This window comes from Schistocerca cancellata, chromosome 8 (assembly GCF_023864275.1).
Source record: "Schistocerca cancellata isolate TAMUIC-IGC-003103 chromosome 8, iqSchCanc2.1, whole genome shotgun sequence".
In the NCBI taxonomy this organism is placed as follows: domain Eukaryota; kingdom Metazoa; phylum Arthropoda; class Insecta; order Orthoptera; family Acrididae; genus Schistocerca; species Schistocerca cancellata.
The window spans coordinates 559,956,623-559,970,958 of record NC_064633.1 but is presented as its reverse complement, the minus strand read 5'-3'; the positions used below and the strand labels follow the sequence as shown (position 1 = coordinate 559,970,958).

At 40.5% G+C, this 14,336-nt stretch overlaps 1 protein-coding gene across 11 annotated transcripts in view; it reads left to right on the top strand.

Moving 5' to 3' along the window:
• The window catches only part of LOC126095728 (anaphase-promoting complex subunit 4), a 135,818-nt gene that overhangs the window by 39,037 nt on the left and 82,445 nt on the right, over positions 1-14,336 (top strand). The window lies entirely within an intron of this gene.

Sequence of the window (14,336 nt, the reverse complement as noted above, 5' to 3'; positions counted from 1 at the left end):
GCAGGGTCAGAAACTGTATACTGGCAGACAGCCTCAGGTGTTGATAAAAAAGAATTTCGATTACCAGAAGGAAGAGAAGCAGTGCGAGGAAACTAGCCCACCTCCCTCTTGCATGTCAGCAGCCTACATCTGTGTTCTCAAAAGCAGAAATGATACTTTATCACAGGATTCACTGATACCGACTGATGTTGTGAGGGCTATAATCAAAATCTCTGATGGACCACTATTTGTCTTTTCACACATTTCAAAATAAGAAAACAACAAGCAATGCACAGCACAAAGCATTTTTTAATGGCTATTGCACAACTGGTTATTGAAGTTGGCAGAGTGTTGTAAATGAGGTAGGTCAGGCCAAACAAAGGAGGGTGGAACTGACCTCTAGTGGTATTTAGTGCAATTACAGCTTAAACACCTGCCACCTGAAACTGCCTCATTAGAAGTGTGCACACATTCTACCAACTTTTGAACTTTATTTAATGAACAAGCATGTGCACTTCTTTGTTGTAAAATGCTAGGTCCCATGACTGAGTACTATGTTGCCATGTTCATTGTATTACACAGTGTTTGTCTTATACAGACCATTCAGTGACCCATAGTTGGCATGACACCTGAGCATTGAGCATACAGATACATTATTGCGTTCATGCACGTTTTTTAAACCATGTTGTTACACTCATTACCTTTTCATATTGGGCTTCATCAAGTGGTGTGTAGTGTCAGTAACCAAAAACTAGTTATGTTTTCGATATTGTGCAGAAAATAAAATAGTTTCAAACAGTTACTGAAAAAAAAGTTCATCAGTATACAAATCGCTATGAAATAGTGGGAATTAGACAGTTTTGCATTTTGAGGCAGAGTTCACATTCATATTTGCATTTATTGCAGAATGCCAATTTTTCAGGTTCTGAATTATGAAAGAGAATTGCAAACCCTTATTTTCCATTAAGAGGTGAAAAATCAGCACTGCCAAAAGTCGCATTTAAAATTTATGAAACTATCCTTGCTTTCAGAAGTAAACGGCTGCATTAGCCACAATAGTGTTGTGACAACACTGAGGCATTGCTGTAGAGCCATTTAAAAAATCATGTTATGTGACTGATGGAGCCAGGCATACAAATCTGCCATGCTAAGCCCACTGTAGCTGTCAGGGAGCATCTTAGGCTGACTCAACTTTAGTGCCGACATCGTAGTCGGATGTGACCTGCAAATGTAGGATCTATTTTTGTCAAAATTTGCATCTATTTTGGCAAAATTCAAATAGGCTTTTTTTTAAAAAAAGGATTTACCTGTACAATTTAAGGTTGCCACTCAGCGTGCCTGAAGACAAAGCCTTAGTGTTTTGCAATAACTTTTTGGTGATTGGGGAGCTTTTTGGCTTGTTTTCTGTTTTCAGCTCTGTCTACACTTTCAAGAAATTGTTGTTTCTGTTGAGAAGCAAGAACATTTTCCGACCAGTAAACTGAGTACTTCTCCTATTTAAAGTATTTCTCTGCATTTTTTTCTTTCCCAACCCAGTTCAATAATCTACAGGATATTAATTTTGACCTTTTGTGAGCATTCATAGCCATGTTACCCACACTTGACAACACTACAGATAGAACAGACAAGGCACTTGGCATGGTAGTGGAAACAAAGATAACTATTTACATGTTAGGGGTAAAATTTCATCACAATCAAAATACATTGAAAGGTTTTGTTTGTCAGTTGCTGTGTTGCAGAGTGTTGACGAACTGGCAGCTGGCCATGAGAGTAAGCAAATTATGACTTCCTGAGGGGTGAGTAGCGAAGCGGGGAAACATGACCCTGCTTTCTAGCAGGGCAATCGCTTACACCCATGTTATGCGTTTTGTCTTTCCTTTTGATGTTGTGAGGGTCATAATCAAATTCTGTGATGGGCCAGCATTAGTTTGTTCTCTCATTTGAAAATAATAAAAGAAAACAACGAACAATACACGAAACACAACACATTCAGTAACGGCTATCAAACAATTACTTCCTTAGGTTGGTAGTGTCATAAACTTGGTGGTTCAGACCCAACCAGTACCACCATTTGATGGAACCACAGTTCAAAACAAATGCTCCCTAAAACTTTGACCATTAAATATGTATGCATGATACCAATTTTTAAACTTAGGCTAGCAGACAAATGTATTTGTTTCTTTGTTAAAAGATGCTAGGTCCCACAGTTGAGTACTACATTGCATTACGTGGTATATATTTTATACACACCATTCAACAGCCCACAACTGATATTACACCACAGCATTGTTGCATTGCGTTCTTGTACTTTTTATTTTGCAGACATATTCTTATGCTCATTATCTTTCCAAATTGGGCTTCACAAGATGATGATGTGCAGTATAGTAACTGAAAATTTGTTGCATCTTTGATTTTTATATGGAGTAAATAAAGTTATTTCAGTTTATCTCTGATAAAATAGTTAATCTGGATGCAGTTCACTATGAAATAGCGCCTATTAGAAAATTTTGCTTTTTTCACATTTTAAGATGAATTCACATCTGTATTCAAATTTATTGCAAAATACGAATTTTTGAGGCACCTACTCATGACTTTCAGGCAACACATGGGAAGTTAGAGAGAATGTCCTCAACAAGCAATAACATAGTGTCCATGAACATGCATGCAAAGATGACGATAACATCCACAAGAACGAAAGACTTAAGACCCTTAAATAGGGGTGCAAAGTCAATGCACAAGCTGTCCCTTGTCTGATCTGAAATAGGCCATGAAGAGAAATAGTGTGCCACATCACGTTAATTTCACATGCATGTTTGGTAAGTATGGACTGCCTGCTTATTGTCAGCATTAATATCCAGTCACTTATATATGAAGCCTTGTCAGTGCCTTCATATACGACTTCCCTCAGTGTGCGTCATTTAACTTACTGATGTGAGGCCAGAGTGCAGCCAGGATCAAAACCCGGCACTCAAGACTGTTCTGTGGCCAGTAGAAGTACCCCCAGATGAAACAATCACTTGTGCATCAAAAAAGAGGTCTGTAGCTTCAGTTCTATGGATTGTAGCAAATACTCCACCCAAACAAACTGCACTTGTTGTACTACATTGCAGAGTGTGGGTTCATGATTTGCTAGTCTACTCACTTCCCAAGCCATCACAGAGAACTAATGTCTTCAGCTAGCAGGAAACAAAATGCCTCTTGCTTGTTGAACTATTGATCAGGACCCATCAGTAGACATAATAAGGAGATGGTGTCTTGATGAGTGGGTCAATAGCGAATCTCATAATGATAATGCACAAAAACAGCTCTCAGTGCTGTAATTGTTGTGACGCGTTGTGATATAAGTTTGGTTGAAAGCCAAAAAGTGAAATTAGCAATTTGTCCATGGCCTGGTAGAATTTTGTTTCATATAAGAAAGCATGGAGTAATTGATATTATAAATGGTAGCCAGTGCCTATAATTACCTATTCCACAGGTGCAATCAGTTGTTCCATGCCGTCAGGTTGATTACATAATAAAACACCATCTATCACCAATCGCAAAAATCTTTCACATTCCTGGTGCATATGTGGCCAGGCAAGGAGCAGGTGTCTCAGCATTTCTTTTAGCCTCATTAATACTTCGTGACAAAGGCCAGCCCTCCGAAATCTGACACCCTTATCTTCGAAGCCAGTTGGGGTGATTTTACGTCTGTGCTGCTTTCTGTATAAATTTGCATAGTAATTTATCTTTTCAAGAACTCCTTCAAAACTTTGGGCACAGAGAGAGTGTCAAATGTTGTTATGTGGGCCTGAGAGCATCGTTGCTTAGTATATGTTTTAAGTTATTGAGTGATCTGTTGGGAAAAAAATATATGCTTACTTTATTTACACTTGATCCCACTAATTATAAGTCTATAAAATAGCTGCTGAATCAGAGGCTCAGACGGTTCTGCGACCGTGTAGGCTACAGATTCCAGATTCCTCAATTTGCGCCAAACAGTGGTTGGGTTTCGGGTTCCGCTGAATAGGTCAGGTGTCCACTATACGCAGGAGTCAACTACACGGGTAGCAGGAGCTGCGTGGCGTGGAATGGGTGGTTTTTTAGGTTAGAGGGTCTCGGGAAAACACAAGAAGGGCTTCAGTCACAAAGGGTGCAGGCTGAACACAGGAAGAACATAGATACAGGAACCATTGGTATAACAGTTGTAAATTGTCGTAGCTGTGTTGGGAAAGTACCAGAGCTCCAAGCGCTAATAGAAAGCACTGATGCTCAACTCGTTACACGCACTGAAGGCTGGCTAAAGCCGGATATAAGCAAGGCTGAAATTTTTGCGAAGAACCTAACGGTGTTTCGAATCGATAGGCTAAACACACTTGGCGGTGGTGTGTTTGTTGCTGTCAGAAGTAGTTTAACTTGTCGCGAAATTGAAGTAGATACTTCCTGTGAGTTAGTATGGACAGAGGACATTGTTGGCAACTGGAATAAAATAATAATTGGATCCTTGTACCGACCCCCCAATTCAGATGAAACAGTTGCTGAAAGGTTTGTAGAAAACTTGAGTTTGATTTCAAACGCGTACCCGACTCATACGATAATAGTTGGTGGTGGTGACTTTAATTTACCCTCGATATGTTGGCAAAAATACATGTTCAATTCCAGAGGTACACATAAAATATAAACCGAAATCGTCCTAAACACATTATCTGAAAATTATTTCGAGCAGTTAGTTCATGAGCCCACGCGAATAGTAAACGGTTGTGAAAACACACTTGACCTCTTAGCAACAAATAATCCTGAGTTAATAAGGAGCATCAAAACTGATTCAGGGATTAGTAAACACAGGGTTGTCGTAGCGAGGTTGAATATTGTAATCTCATAATCCTAGAAAAATAAGCGAAAAATATACCTAATCAAAAAAGCAGATAAAAATTAATTTGACGCCTTCTTGAGAGACAATATCCACTCATTCCAGATTAATAATTTAAGTGTAGACCAGATGTGGCTTAAATTCAAAGAAATAGGATCAGCAGCAATTGAGAGATTTATACCAAATAAATTAACAAACGACAGAGCTGATCCTCCTTGGTACACAGAACGGGTTAGAACACTGTTGCAGAAACAATGAAACAAACATGCCAAATTTAAACAGACGCATAATCCCCAAGATTGGCGATCTTTTACAGAAGCTCGAAATTTAGCGCGGACTTCAATGCGAGATATTTATAACAGTTTCCACAATGAAACTTTGTCTCAAAACCTGGCGGAAAATCCAAAGATGAGTAACGTAGAAGTAAATATCCTCGGAGTAGTGAAGCAACTTAAATCACTTAATAAAAGCAAGTCTTCTGGTCCAGACTGTATACCAATTAGGTTCCTTTTGGAGTTTGCTGATGCAGTAGCTCCATACTTAGCAGTCATATACAACCATTCGCTCGACGAAAGATCCATACCTAAAGACTGGAAAGTTGCACAAGTCAAAAAAGGCAATAGGAATAATCCACTAAATTACAGGCCCATATCGTTAATGTCGATATGCAGCAGGATGTTAGAACATATATTGTTTTCGAACATTGTGAATTACCTTGAAGAAAACGGTCTATTGATACACAGTCAACATGGGTTTAGAAAACATCATTCCTGTGACACACAACTTGCTCTTTGTTGACATGAAGTGTTGAGTGCTATTGACAAGGGATTTCAGATCAATTCTGTATTTTTGGAAGGCTTTTGACTCGGTACCACACAAGCGGCTTGTAGTGAAATTGCGTGCTTATGGAATATCGTCTCAGTTATGTGACTGAATTTGTGATTCCCTGTCAGAGAGATCACAGTTTGCAGCTGTTGATGGAAAGTCATCAAGTAAAACAGAAGTGATTTCTGACATTCCCCAAGGTAGTGTTATAGGGCCTTTGCTGTTCCTTATCTATAACTAAACAATTTGGGAGACAATATGAGAAGATGTCTTTGGTTGTTTGCAGACGACGCTGTCATTTATCGACTAATAAAGTCTTCAGAAGATCAAAACAAACGGCAAAATGATTTAGGAAAGATATCTAAATGGTGCGAAAAGTGGCAGTTGATCCTAAATAACGAAAAGTTTGAGGTCATCCACATGAATGCTAAAAGGAACTCGTTAAACTTTGGTTACACGATAAATCAGTCTAATCTAAAAGCCGTAAATTCAACTAAATACCTAGGTATTTATGAACAACTTAAATTGGAAGGAACACACAGAAAATCTTGCGGGGAAGGCTAACCAAAGACTGTTTTATTGGCAAGACACTTAGAAAATGTAACAGACCGACTAAGGAGACTGCCTACACTACACTTGTCTGTCCTCTATTGGAATACTATTGTGTGGTGTGGGATCCTTACCAGATAGGACTGATGGAGTACATCGAAAAAGTTCAAAGAAAGGCAGCACGTTTTGTATTATTGCGAAATATGAGAGTGAGTGTCACCGAAATGATACAGGATTTGGGCTGGAAATCATTAAAAGAAAGGCATTTTTCGTTGAGACAGAATCTTCTCACGAAATTCCAATAACCAATTTTCTCCTCCAAATGTGAAAATATTTTGTTGACACCGACCTACATAGGCAGGAAGGATCACCACGATAAAATAAGGGAAATCCGAGCTCGTACAGAAAGATACAGGTGTTCATTCTTTCCGCACGCTATACGAGATTGGAATAATATAGAATTGTGAAGGTGGTTCAATGAACCCTCTGCCAGGCACTTAAATGTGATTTGGAGATTATCCATGTAGATGTAGATGTAGATAGAATTCTTGATGTGCTGCTCCAGGGTAGACCCAGTGAATATATTGTCATCTAAATAGTTCACAGCTTGTGGTACTCCTGTTGCTGTAAGTGTTCTTGAATTACTGCGGGATTGCTTGTAACAGCTAAAGGTAGCTTATTATATTGATATAAAGCAAAGGATGCATCGATTACCACAAAGCACTTTCATTCTGCATAAGGTAGTTGCAGGTATGTGACAGCTAAATCGATCTTAAAACAGAACTGCCCCCCTGATGACCTAGCCAACTTCCCTGCTGTACACAGGACTGGATAAACATCTGCCTTATATTGAGTGCTAATTGATGCTCTAAAATTGTCAAATTATGCAAGTCGGCTTTTGATCGCCTTCATGGGCTTTGCCTATTGGCTTGATGTTGTTGGAAACACAACACTTTACTGCAGAGAATATAATTAGATGTGAAATGTAGGAAGGGGAAAGGATGGGTGAGATATCGTAACAGATAGCTGCACAGGGTGTTGTGATAATGTAGTGGCAGAAGTTGAGAATTTGTGCTGGACTGGGACTCAAATCTTGATTTACCACTTATAATGAGCAGTCACTTTAACTGCTTGGGTCATCCGGACACAGTCAGTGACTGACTCAAATTTACAACTTATCACACAGTGCAGTGCAGCATCGCTCATCCATTAAACTCTCTGCTCGCAAATCCTGATTCCCATAAGAGTTTAGACAATATTTGTGCAGTTGTACTAAAACGAACATCAAGGAGTCATCTGAACTATCTGACAGAACAGACACTAATCAGATATATACATTTCTGAAAAAGAGGTTAACAGCTCCTCAATGTTTGTTCCAGTGCCAATGCACAAATATCGTCCAGACTCCCACGGGAACCAAAATGTGCAAGTATAGTGTTTAACAGGCAAGGGACTGTGCATTGCAGCGTGCAGTAAGTTGGAAATTTGAATCAGTCGGGGATCTTGTCCAGCTGCCTGAAGCAGTTAAGGCAGTTGCTCATTAGAAGTGGTAAATCTAGGTTCGAGTCCTGGTCCGGCACAAATTTTCATCTTCCGTCTTTACCTTACCACAGTGCCCCATGTGGCTAGCCATCACAGTTTCCCATCAATCCTTTCCCTTTCCTTCTCTTTCCCTTTTCTACAATTCATGTTTACACGTGTGCACCGGCCACGTCATCATTCGTGATGATGGATATACCTGGCAGAAAAAAACACCACTCCGATGTATACAGATGTGATATTAACTGAATCTTGTATTTGAAAAGCCAGTAAATGAGTTTTGACCAAAAATGGCAGTTGATACTGGTGAAGACACTACAGAATACATTATTTCTCTAAGTATGTTTTTACACAAGATGCTGACCATTATTTGATCTTTAACAGCAATAGGTCAGTTAATGTACAATACCAAACAATGTTTAATTGCCTTGAGAGATAGTATATTTACATGTCAGTATGTTCCAGCCATAATTAGCGATACAGAAGCTCTGGCATTCAGTTGTAAATTGTTATCCCTGTTATTAACAAATGAGGTTGTCATTGTGATTGTTGTGTTGGCACTTACAGATAGCACCAGACTGACGCTATGCAATGTGGTGCCACAGACTTTGAGCAGCTTTGACAGATGGTGCCCATATTTCAGAAGCTCATTTCCAAAAGGTACCAAATCCATAAAATCTAGTTTACCAGTACTTCTTCAAAACGAAATAACACTGTATTTGGTACTCTACATCATGAACAGCAAGTCTTCTGGGGAAATATATAATGGATATGGTACATTTAAAAAATATTGGGGTCCCCATACAGGGGGTCTTGCCCCGGAAATTTTTTTAAATTTTAGATGAAAAATAGTGAGTTTTAAACTTTTTTTAAGCATTTTAGAGTCAAATGATCAACATTAGAACCCCGAAAACTGGACTCTCGATAACTCGACATTCCGGGAAACTCGACAAACCTGACACATTTTTTGGCTTTGAAGACAGGCAGCAGTAGCCGACTGAGATGCAGCAACAGATAAGTACACCACTTTTGTGACATTTACGAGTTCTTAACCAGGAGCTAATTTTATTGTATCATCTGTGTGCTTTAATTGTTTAGTTTCTTGAGTTTCTGCGTGTGAATTTAAAATCTAATAGCCCCAGTTCTCGCTTTTTCGTTTGCGTCAGAAAGTAAACCGATTTTGTGACATATTACAAGTTCCTTATCAGGGGCAAATTATTTAGTTTCACCTGAGTGCTTCAGTAGTTAGGTTTTTTAATATCTGCGTATTACTACACACAGTTCGTGTGTTTTCGTCAGGGTCTACAGTAGAGTTGCGCAGCACATGCCGATAGTCCGTTTATCTATACAGTTTAGTTTTCCATGGTCTTTAGTATGGACAGGGACTGCGATTGTAGTGTGCCCATGCGAGACAAGTTGGTGACACTTCGCTCTCATCTTCAGGCTGTGATGGCTTCGGTTACACAGCTTGAGGCTGCAGTGGATGGGCACCACTGTTTTGGGCCGGCCATGGGGATCCAATGGACGTCCAGTGCATCAGAGTCCTCCGATCGGTCCTCACTGGTGGCCAACCCAGCTACTGCTTGCACTGAGGCTGACCCCTCACCTGTGGTCAAGTGGCGTCACCCCGGGGCGAAGCAGGCTGCGAAAGACTTCCCAGGCGGCTGCACGTAAGGCCTCCCTGATTTGTCTGACAAACAGGTTCCAGGTGCTGTCTGTGGCTGACACTGTCACTGAGCCAGATGCCGTCGCCTGTCCTGTTTCAGAGGAAACCACTCAGCTTGCAAGATCTGGGCAATCGCAGAGGGTGGGATTATTGGTAGTTGGGAGCTCCAACGTTAGGCGCGTCTGGGGCCCCTTAGGGACTTGGCTGACAAGAGGGGAAAGAAAACCGATGTGCAATCTGTGTCCGTACCAAGTGGAATCATTCCAGATGTGGAAAGAGTCATCCCGGATGCCATGAAGAGCACAGGGTGCAGCCAACTGCAGGTGGTTGCTGACATCAGTACCAATGGTGTGTGTCACTTTGGATCTGAAGAGATTCTCTCTGGTTTCGAGTGGCTAACAGAAGTGGTAAAGGCTGCCAGTCTTGCTTGCAAGATGAAAACAGAGCTGACCATTTGCAGCATAGTCGACAGGACCAATTGCGGACCTCTGGTACAGAGCCAAGAGGAGGGTCTGAATCAGAGGCTCAGATGGTTCTGCGACCATGTAGGCTGCAAATTCCTCGACTTGCGCCAGAGGGTGGTTGGGTTTCGGGTTCCGCTGAATAGGTCAGTGTCCACTATATGCAGGAGGCGGCTATACAGGTAGCAGGGGCTGTGTGGTGTGGACTGGGCGGTCTTTTAAGTTAGAGGGTCTCGGGAAAACACAAGAAGAGCTTCAGTCACAAAGGGAGCAGGCTGAACACAGGAAGAACGTAGAGACAAAAACCTTTGGTATAACAGTTGTAAATTGCTGTAGCTGTGTTGAGAAAGTACCAGAGCTCCAAGCGCTAATAGAAAGCACTGATGCTCAAATTGTTATACGCACTGAAAGCTGGCTAAAGCCGGATATAAACACAGCCGAAATTTTTGCGAAGAACCTAACATTGTTTCGAAACGATAGGCTAAACACGGTTGGCGGGGGGCATGTTTGTTGCTGTCAGAAGTAGTTTAACTTGTCGCAAAATTGAAGTAGATACTTCCTGTGAGTTAGTATGGGCAGAGGTCATTGTTGGCAAGCGGAATAATATACTAATTGGATCCTTTTACCGACCTCCCAGTTCAGATGAAACAGTTGCTGAAAGGTTTGTAGAAAACTTGAGTTTGATTTCAAATGCGTACCCGACTCATACGATAATAGTTGGTGGTGACTTTAATTTACCCTCGATATGTTGGCAGAAATACATGTTTAATTCCGGAGGTACGCTTAAAATATCATCCGAAATTATGCTAAACGCATTCTCTGAAAATTATTTCGAGCAGTTAGTTCATGAGCCTAAGCGAATAGTAAACGGTTGTGAAAACACACTTTACCTCTTAGCAACAAATAATCCTGACTTAATAACGAGCATCAAAACCGATTCAGGGATTAGTGAACACAGTGTTGTCGTAGTGAGAATGAATATTGTAATCCCCAAATCCCCGAAAAATAGACCTATTAAAAAAAAATTTCACTTGACGCCTTCCTCAGAGACAATCTCCATTCATTCCAAATTAATAATATAAGTGTAGACCAGATGTTTCTTAAATTGAAAGAAATAGTATCGGGAGCAATCGAGAGATTTATACCAAATAAATTAACAAACGACGGAGCTGATCCTCCTTGGTACATAAAACGGGTTAGAACACTGTTGCAGAAACAATGAAACAAACATGCCAAATTTAAACAGATGCAAAATCCCCGAGATTGGTGATCTTTTACAGAAGCTCGAAATTTAGCGCAGACTTATATGCGAGATGCCTATAACAGTTTCCACAACAAAATGTTGTCTCAAATCCTGTCAGAAAATTCAAATAGATTCTGGTTGTATGTGAAGTATGTTAGTGACAAGAAACAATCAATGCCTTCTGTGCACGAAAGCAATGGAGATACTATCGAAGACAGTGCTGCCAAAGCAGAGGTACTAAACACAGTCTTCCAAAATGCCTCCTCAAAAGAAGACAAAGTAAATATTCCAGAATTCGAATCAAGAACAGCTGCCAAGATCAGTAACGTAGAAGTAAATATCCTCGGAATAGTGAGGCACCTTAAATCACTTAATAAAAGCAAGTCTTCTAGTCCAGACTGTATACCAATTTAAGTTCCTTTCAGAGTATGCTGATGCATTAGCTCCATACTTAACAATCATATACAACTGTTCGCTCAACGTAAGATCCGTACCCAAAGACTGGAAAGTTGCACAGATCACACCAATATTCAAGAAAGGTAGTATGAGTAATCCACTAAATAAAAGGCCCATATTGTTAATGTCGATATGCAGCAGGATTTTAGAACATATATTGTGTTCAAACACTATGAATTGCCTTGAAGAAAACTGTCTATTGACACACAGTCAACATGGCTTTAGAAAACATTGTTCCTGTGAAACACAACTAGCTCATAGATGTTCAGCAGCAAACTGTTGTAGCAGTATGCTGATTTTTTGCCCACAAGGTCTTAATGAGGCTTATTGTTGTTGTGGTCTTCAGTCCTGCGACTGATGCAGGTCTCCATGCTACTCTATTCTGTGCAAGCTTCTTCACTCCCAGTACCTACTGCAACCTACATCCTTCTGAATCTGCTTAGTGTACTCATCTCTACGATTTTTACCCTCCACGTTGCCCTCCAATACTAAATTGGTGATCCCTTGATGCCTCAGAATAAGTCCTACCAACCGATCCCTTCTTCTAATCAAGTTGTGCCACAAACTCCTCTTCTCGCCAATTCTATTCAATACCTCCTCATTAGTTATGTGATCTACCCATCTAATCTTCAGCATTCTTCTGTAGCACCACATTTCGAAAGCTTCTACTCTCTTCTTGTCCAAACTATTTATCGTCCATGTTTCACTTCCATACATGGCTACACTCCATACAAATGCTTTCAGAAACGACTTCCTGACACTTAAATCTATACTCGATGTTAACAAATTTCTCTTCTTCAGAAATGCTCTCCTTGCCATTGCCAGTCTACATTTTATATCCTCTCTACTTCGACCATCATCAGTTATTTTGCTCCCCAAATAGCAAAACTCCTTTACTACATTAAGTGTCTCATTTCCTAATCTAATTCCCTCAGCATCATCCGACCTAATTAGACTACATTCCATTATCCTCGTTTTGCTTTTGTTGATGTTCATCTTATATCCTCCTTTCAAGACACTATCCATTCCGTTCAACTGCTCTTCCAAGTCCTTTGCTGTCTCTGACAGAATTATAGTGTCATTGGCAAACCTCAAAGTTTTTACTTCTTCTCCATGGATTTTAATACCTACTCCGAATTTTTCTTTTGTTTCCTTTACTGCTTGCTCAATATACAGATTGAATAACATCGGGGATAGGCTACAACCCTGTCTCACTCCCTTCCCAACCACTGCTTCCCTTTCATGTCCTTCGATTCTTATAACTGCCATCTGGTTTCTGTAGAAATTGTAAATAGCCTTTCGCTCCCTGTATTTTACCCCTGCCACCTTCAGAATTTGAAAGAGAGTATTCCAGTCAACATTGTCAAAAGCTTTCTCTAAGTCTACAAATGCTAGAAACATAAGTTTGCCTTTCCTTAATGTAGCTTCTAAGATAACTCGTAGGGTCAGTATTGCCTCACGTGTTCCGATATTTCTGCGGAATCTGATCCGATCTTCCCCGAGGTCAGCTTCTACCAGTTTTTCCATTCATCTGTAAAGAATCCGCGTAAGTATTTTGCAGCTGTGACCTATTAAACTGATAGTTTGGAGATTTTCATATCTATCAACACCTACTTTCTTTGGGATTTGAATTATTATATTCTTCTTGAAGTCTGATGGAATTTCGCCTGTCTCATACATCTTGCTCACCAGATGGTAGAGTTTTGTCAGGACTGGCTGTCCCAAGGCTGTCAGTAGTTCTAATGGAATGTTGTCTGCTCCCAGGGCCTTGTTTCGGCTTAGGTCTTTCAGTTCTCTATCAAACTCTTCACGCAGTATCATATCACCCATTTCATCTTCATCTACATCCTCTTCCACTTCTATAATATTGTCCTTAAGTACATCGCCCTTGTATAGACCCTCTATATACTCCTTCCACCTTTCTGCTCTCCCTTCTTTGCTTAGAACTGGGTTTCCATCTGAGCTCTTGATATTCATACAAGTAGATCTCTCTTCTCCAAAGGTCTCTTTAATTTCCCTGTAGGCCAGGGCTTCACAACATACGTGCTCGCAGAGCAAGCTGTGAGCAGCAAGGCGTGAGCACGGAGCAGCGCGAGCACGCTACCCCCACTACCGGACCAGAGTGGAGAGTGGGGAGAGTCACGTGGGGCACACAACAGCTGCCGCCAGTCAATGTAAATCCGCGGCCACCTGCAGGGATATCACTCACGAATTATTACTGCGACAAATGAAACAAATAAAGGAGAATGTACAGGTGCCACATAATTTTATTAGCTTAGTGTATGCCTCTACATTCGTATTAATTTGTGAACTGTTACACAATAAAAGGTGTCACTGAAGTGTGGGATTCTCAGTTATCTTGTACTTTTTGCCCTGTACAATTGCGTCTATGTTCGGAGTAATTGTTCTTGTGCATTGTAGGCGCAGCGTGCAGTTTAAATTTCGATCAGACAATGCGTTTCTCAGGCGCGTCTCGTTACATTTCATTGCAGAGAACAGTTGTTCACAAACATACATGGAACTGAACATTGGTATTATTGTAGCCGCCAGTTTGTTCAAACGAGGAAATCTATCCTGAGGGAAGTGTCTGCAGAATTCCAAAATGTTTTTCTTGTTCTGAAATTTGTCTCTGTACTGTCGCACTGCAGGTCAATAATTTCTAGTTGCAGCTCAGGACGAATCTCTTCAATATTCACTGAATATGGAGAGGAGAACAGATCAAAATCACTGTCTAGTGCTGTCAGATCTTGAAAGTGTTGATCATATTCT